Here is a 7,500-nt window from a genome sequence, read left to right on the forward strand (position 1 = left end):
AATGAATGTTGAATTTTTAAGACCATTCTTTTTTTTTCTTTTTTTTTTTGTAAGCAAAGCGACCGGTTTCCAATCTCCATTGAGAAACCGTATCATATTTCGCGGGTTTCATTCTGGGAATCCACTTTCTAAAAATAGATTGCACCACAAAGCCCGCGTTCACTGTCATTGCAGACGATATGCTCCCGGCCAACGAAGTAATAGATTCTGTTTCATATTGAATTTTCACGAATAAATAACACTAAAAGTAGAGTTTTCTCTTCGCTATCAAAGCGGGATCTCGAAATCACTGTTATATTTATCAAGGATTAAGGGTTATGTGTAAAGTCATTTACATTCTATTGTATTTTTATTATCATGTAGGTTTTTCTTTTTTATTTTCCTAAGGTTTAAATGTTTAAAGGCCGCTCATTAAAGGCAGAGGCAAGGGACGGTGCCATTGCCCTATCAAACAGGACAATGCCCTAGAGACTGACCACATATCCATTTGATCAGTCCCCAAGCCCCTCTCCACCCAAGCTAGGACCAAGGAGGATCAGGTAATGGTTGCTGATGACTTAGCAGATGGAGAGAGATTACTTCACCTAAATTTCAACTGGGCTCCACAAGGCTCTAGAAGAGTTGGAAGACCCAGGCCTACATGGCTGAGGACTATGAAATGTGAAGTAAGAGATGATGAATGGAGAAGTAATGAATTAAAAGCTCGAGATAGAGACGACTGGCGAAAACTAACTGAGGCCTTTTGCGTTAATAGGCGTAGGAGGTGATGATAATGATATTTTTGCTGCCGTACTGTCATTTAGTAAAGATGTGATATATTAGTTATTTGATAACGCATGTTATTTGCAATAATTACTTCGAAATTTCGCATCAAATGAGTAACTTTAGTCTTAGTTGATTATATGTCATAAAGTTTACTTACTCTTTTTCTTACTAAGCTAACTTGAAACGTGACTCGGACATTATTATTATTATTATTATTGTTATTATTATTATTATTATTATTATTATTATTATTATTATTATTATTATTATTATTACTTGCTAAGCTACAACTCTAGTTGGAAAAGCAGGATGCTATAAGCCCATGGGCTCCATCAGAGGAAAATAACCCAGTGAGGGAAGGAAATAAGGAAAACTACAAGAGAAGTTTAAGAACAAGAATAACATAAAAACAGGTCTTCCATATATAAACTATATAAACTTCAAAATAACAAGAGGATAAAAACTTAAAATTAATAATTAAAATAGTCTGCCCGAGCGCACCCTCAAGCAAGACAACTCTAACCCAAGACAATGAAAGACCATGGTACAGAGGCTATGGCACTACCCAAGACTAGAGACCAATGGTTGATTTGGAGTGTTCTTCTCCTAGAACAGCTGCTTACCATAGCTAAAGAGTCTCTTCTACTCATACCAAGAGGAAAGTAGCCACTGAGGACAGAGAAAGGAATATGATTATCTGTATAACAATTCCCTGAAAATTACCAAGAAATCAGGATCTTCATCATCTCCTCCTACGCTTATTGACGCAAAGGGGCTCTGCTAGATCTCGCCAGTTGTCTATACAATTGTTATATTTCTATTTATTGTCTAGTGCTCTTTTCTTTTAGAATAACATTGGACACGTATGTGCTTACATAATGAGTAATGTATGATGATATGGTTGGTAGATGGAAAGATATTTTTCATGAAAATAAGGTAGATGAATAACCTCTACCAGTGACTTTATTGGCACGAATAGGAGGCTAAATAATATAAATGCCAATTTCTAACATAAATAAACTCTCTGGCAATACTTTGGTAGTCTTTGAACATACATAAAAAGGCTAATTCAATAGCGTACTTTGTTTCTAATAAAGAAACCGAGATTAGTCATTAGTTAAGAAAACACTTGGAATAGAACTGAAAGGGTTGGTAAATTCATCTCCCTTAGCAATGACAGGTAAACACTTTATAACTGTAATAGTTTTGATAAATAATAGAATGTCATTTGAGTAAAGGTGGACGATAAACGGTTTAAATAAACTCAACCTTATTTACAATGTTTATATGGTAAAAAACTGACTAGTACAGTGGTAACGTGTTCGCTTAGTATTCGCATGAGAACAGATCGATCCAGCCCGGGACTGTAAGTTTAAGCTGTTTACTGGAGAGGCCATTGTTGTCTGTGAACACCACAGTTGGGGGTTTGGGCTTGCCCTGCAGACGTTCTGGTGAGCATCTAATCTGATAAACTGGAACTGAAAACAGACACATTTAATCTTTGAGATAAAATATACACATTTCTGATTGTGTAACCAAGAAAAAGATTATCAAGTGAAGAGGTCTTTAATGATTTTTCCGTTGAGTCTTCCGGTTTTAGAGAACATGAGATTTCCTTCTCTCCTTTGTCGAGAGAAACGGAAGAAAGAGATGGGATCGTGATAGGTGGCAAGAGAAAAAGCGTAAAGGCAAGATTGCGTCGAGAAGAAAACAGCAGTTTAGATGTAAAGTTATGGCTTGGCTTTCTACAATTTTCTAGAATTGTCTGTAACGCCAAGGAGAGAGAGAGAGAGAGAGAGAGACGAGAGAGAGAGAGAGAGAGCAGGCCAGTTTGTTTGTAAATTGAAAACTGGTTCCTCCCATTTAGACTAGTCTAAGTGAGAGATATTGTCTTCATTGGTAGCAGAAATAAATAACGGTAGATTCCAGTTTCGGTAACAAGAAGGAGAGAGAGAGAGAGAGAGAGAGAGAGAAGAGAGAGAGAGAGTAGGGCAGTTTGTTTGAAGATTGGAAACAAGCCGTCAACAAAAGATGGTATATAGTGAGTGATATTTGGTAAATGCTGTATATTTTTCAAGGTGATAAGGTGAAGAAGATCTTGGGTAATAGACACAGCTTGCAGAAGTTCTACTTAGACGCGTATAAAAACATTGAAGAAAAGGAAATTGAACTAAATGATGAAAATTTACTATGCAAAATAAGAGGAATAGGTGTTTTCGCAAGGGCCCGCCCGATTTCATGAGTGCTGACCCAAGCAGTATTTAGAGAGACGAATACCTCATCAGCGTTACACCATCACAGAAACAGAGGAAGCATCAGATAAGAAACGATGTGTAGAAAAAGCATTTTTGCATATGTGCGATTTTATAAAGTTATTCACAAAGGTCAAGTTCTAAAACATTGTTACCTTAGAAATGTGTATAATGAGAATCTATACAACAATGAAAAAAAAAAAGCTTGTGAAATAACTAGTCAATCTCAGGATGAAGATTGAACACAGTTCTGACCTGAAGGACAGCATCGATTTCTCATCACCCTCAGATAAAGACGCACTGGTATTTTGTAAATCTTTCGAATCATTGAAAACAATTGTTCTTTTCTGCTTGTGATTTTGAGAGATAATGACTGAATCAAAGAAGTTAGCGAGGTTGGTTCAACTTCTGTTTTATGCACATTTTTAACTTGAGTTTTTAGTTTTTTTTTTTTTTAATACATCTTTTTTACTAATTTTTACTTTTCCTATAATCTTTTTTTTTTTTTTTTTTTTTTTTTTTTACTAATTTTTACTTTTTATATAAATTTGTGTATTACTGTTTCTGGATGTTATATATGTACTTCTTATTTGTAGCCTTGGAAGATGTGATAATAACGATCACGAAACGTCGGGATTTATATTAAACGGATTTTTAGAACTGCCTATTTCCCTGTTTATTTTGAGAAATGTATATATATATATATATATATGTGTGTGTGTGTGTGTGTGTGTGTATACTGTATAAATATAAATACATATATATATATATATATATATGTATATATATATATATATATATACACCTCTTATGGGGAAACCTTAACGTGGTAAAAGGGTTTGTGTATAGTCATTATCAGCAAAGTTGTAGTAGTCAGGTCCACCCATACTAGGCTGGTCTGCTATGAGCGATCAGACGAAAATTTCCCACCATCACTAATCCATATTGGCGAAAATTGGCAAATCCCAGACATGAGTTGACGTATCTGAGGCCTTAGTCCTACAGTGGACTAGAAACAGCTACATTAGTTGATGATATATGCGTGGTATACTGGGATCTAAGTTATGGAGAGTAGCATCATCTGCATATGCAAAGAGTTTGTTTTCGAGGCCAAACTTTAAATATGGCAGTGACGGAAATTGGATGGTAATCAGCAGACTAGAGCTACCTCAGACACATTACCAATTTCTATAACAGGTATAATATATATGTGTGTAATATCTCTCTCTCTCTCTCTCTCCTCTCTCTCCTCTCTCTCTCTCTCTCTCTCTCTGAGAAAGAGTACGAAGGTTTGTTTTTGTGAATACTGTTAATTGTTTCAACTAGGAAATCCTACACAGAAGGATATCCTTCATTAAAATCCTAAAGAAGACAACCATTCCGTAAAATGAATTATCCTCCCCAGCCTCTGTCGCAAGGAACCTAAAACAGCGGAAAGTTTTAATTACTGTTTTTTAAATTCAGTTTTTAACTGTACCTGTATTCATTACATCAATTTCAAAGAATATTCCCAACGACTGTTCCAGATTCCCACCTGTGCTCTCATTCCTAAAAAAAAAAAAGAAAAAAAAGTGAATGGATTCTTAAGGTTAGACTCCAGGTTTCTAGTTATTGTAATGATTGAAAAAGATTTTAAGAAACTTTTATTTTAAAGTAATATATTGATTTGTTACAATTATGAATGTTTCTTTATGTCACATATTTAGAGATTGATTTGTGCTTTGACTATTTTCATTGTCATAATTTCTTATATATATATATATATATATGTGTATATATATATAATATATATATATATGTATATATATATATATATATATATTAGATATATATATATAATTATATATATACATACATATATATAGGGATTTTTTTTCTCTTCGATAGGAAAATCCCGTATATTTTATATTTTATCATTATTACATTTTAGCTGCAAGCCAAGTTGAGAAAGCAAATGCTCCAAATCCACGGTCCATGATAATGATAGCAGCTTAATGAAAAAAATAAACTTTGAAGTAAATAATAAGCTAAAAATGTGAAAAAACGAGTAATATCAACATCAATGTTAAATAGATTAGATTGAACATTTAGATTGTCACTGATTCAAACAATTCTGCAAAAATCAATCCACAATTTCGTCATCTAATATTTCAAGCAAATATATCAGAAATATTGTGGCTAACCTGAAAAAAAAAAAAAATAGAGGAGCACTCAGTAGAGCGCAGACCTCCTCCGTGGCAGCTTACTTCTCGACCTTTTGCTCGACCTTGACCTTGACCTTTGACCTTAGCATGTATTAATCGGCGTGGAGTTTCATAAACTCAAATAGAAACCAAATTTAAAGTCTCTGTGACAACGATGTCCAAACTTATGGCCGATTACGTGAATTCGACATTTTGCATGACCGTGACCTTGACCTTTGACCTTAACCTTCCAAAATTCAATGGTGTCCAGCTTTTCACATAAGAGTTAGTCCCTGCAAGTTTCATTAATCTTCGATTAAAATTGTGACCAGGAAGCTGTCAATAAACACACACAAACAGGGCAAAAACATAACATCCTTCCAACTTCTTTGGAAGTAGCGTGTCAACATTTTTTTTTTCGTCCATAAGCTATATAGCACAAAGGTTTAGAATATGATACATGCAGCCAGACCCTTAGTGGCTCTATTACTTTATTACCTCCGCCAACGAAGTTGGAAAGAGGTTATGTTTTACTCCCTGTTTGTGTGCGTGTTTGTTTGTGAACAGCTTCCTGGTCATAATTTTAATCGTAGAATGATGAAACCTGCAGGGATTAGCTGTTATATAAAAAGCTGGACAAATTGAATTTGGGAGGGTCAAGGTCAAAGGTCAAGGTGACGGTCAAGCAAAATGTTCAGTTCACATAATCAGCCATAAGTTTGGACCTCGTTGTCACAGAGACTTCAAACTTGGTTCAAGTTTAATTGTGTGAAAATTCACGCCAATTAATACATTTTAAGGTCAACGTTCAAGTTCGACGTCAAGCAAATGACCGAGTAGTAAACTGCCAGGGAGGAGGTCTGCGCTCTACTGAGTACCCTTCTAGTTATATCTGAAATTCCCCAGTTCTTAACGTCATTAAAGACATCCGAGCCTCAATCTAATCCCTTGGCATTTCGAGTAAACAACAGGGCCAGTCCAATGTTCAAGCTTTCCTTCTAGCCCTTCTCTTCTCTGAAGAAAAAATCTGTAGTCAATATGGCGGTCATCTACAACTACACTGCGCCGAGGCACCAGTTAGGTATTAATTGATAAGTAGAGTGAATGTAATAGACTTAATTTCCACAAATAGTGAGCTTTTATAACAACTGTTTCCGTGGAAGAAGGTCACAAAAATTCAAAAAGATTTATACAAGTTTTGTACATACAGGAATGAACAATTATCAGTGAGAGGGTAGAGCGATAACGACCAGTATATAAAAAGAAGAAATACCGTTATAGTGTAAGTTTAATAACAAATAAATAGTGATTAGTAATTATAGTAATTATTATTATTGTTATTATTATTATTATTATTATTATTATTATTATTATTATTATTATTATTACTTGCTAAGCTACAACCCTTGTTGGAAAAGCAGAATGCTATAAGCCCAGGAGCCCCAACAGGGAAAATAGCCATTGAGGAAAGGAAATAAGGAAAAATAAAATATTTAAGAAGAGTAACAACATCAAAATAAATATTTCTTATACAAACTATAAAAACTTTAACAAAACAAGAGGAAGAGAAATCAGATAGAATCGTGTGGCCTGAGTGTACCCTCAAGCAAGAGAACTTTAACCCAAGACAAATGGAAGACCATGGTACAGAGGCTATGGCACTACACAAGACTAGAGAACAATGGTTTGGTTTTGGAGTATCCTTCTCCTAGAAGAGCTGCTTACCATAGCTAAAGATTCTCTTCTACCCTTACCACGAGGAAAGTGGCCACTGACCAATTACAGTGCAGTAGTTAACCACTTGAGCGAAGAAGAATCGTTTAGTAATATCAGTGTTGTCAGGTGTATGAGGACAGAAGAGAATCTCTAAAGATTAGGCCAGACTATTCGGCGTATGTGTAAGCAAAGAGAAAGAACCGTAACAAGAGAGAAGGATCCAATGTAGTAATGTCTGGCCAGTCAAAGGACCCATAACTCTCTGGCGGTAGTATTTTAACGGGCGGCTGGTGCCCTGGCTAACCTACTACCTATATAGTAATTAAAATACATATCCTCTATAACATGTGATGCAATTTTGCGGGTTGCTATATCATGTTAGATAAAAAAAAGCTTATTGTATATTCTATATCAACGAAGTTCAGCTTCCTGCGAGCACAAGTAAAATCAAGGTATATACTGTGTATCAATCCAATTTAGGATAATGAGTCTAATATTTTCTCTTTTCAATGGCAATTATCGTTCGGGCATTACTGATGGAATAACTTCATTAGCAACACCTTTCACCTGTATGTCAGAGTATC

This window comes from Palaemon carinicauda, chromosome 8 (genome assembly GCF_036898095.1).
Source record: "Palaemon carinicauda isolate YSFRI2023 chromosome 8, ASM3689809v2, whole genome shotgun sequence".
In the NCBI taxonomy this organism is placed as follows: domain Eukaryota; kingdom Metazoa; phylum Arthropoda; class Malacostraca; order Decapoda; family Palaemonidae; genus Palaemon; species Palaemon carinicauda.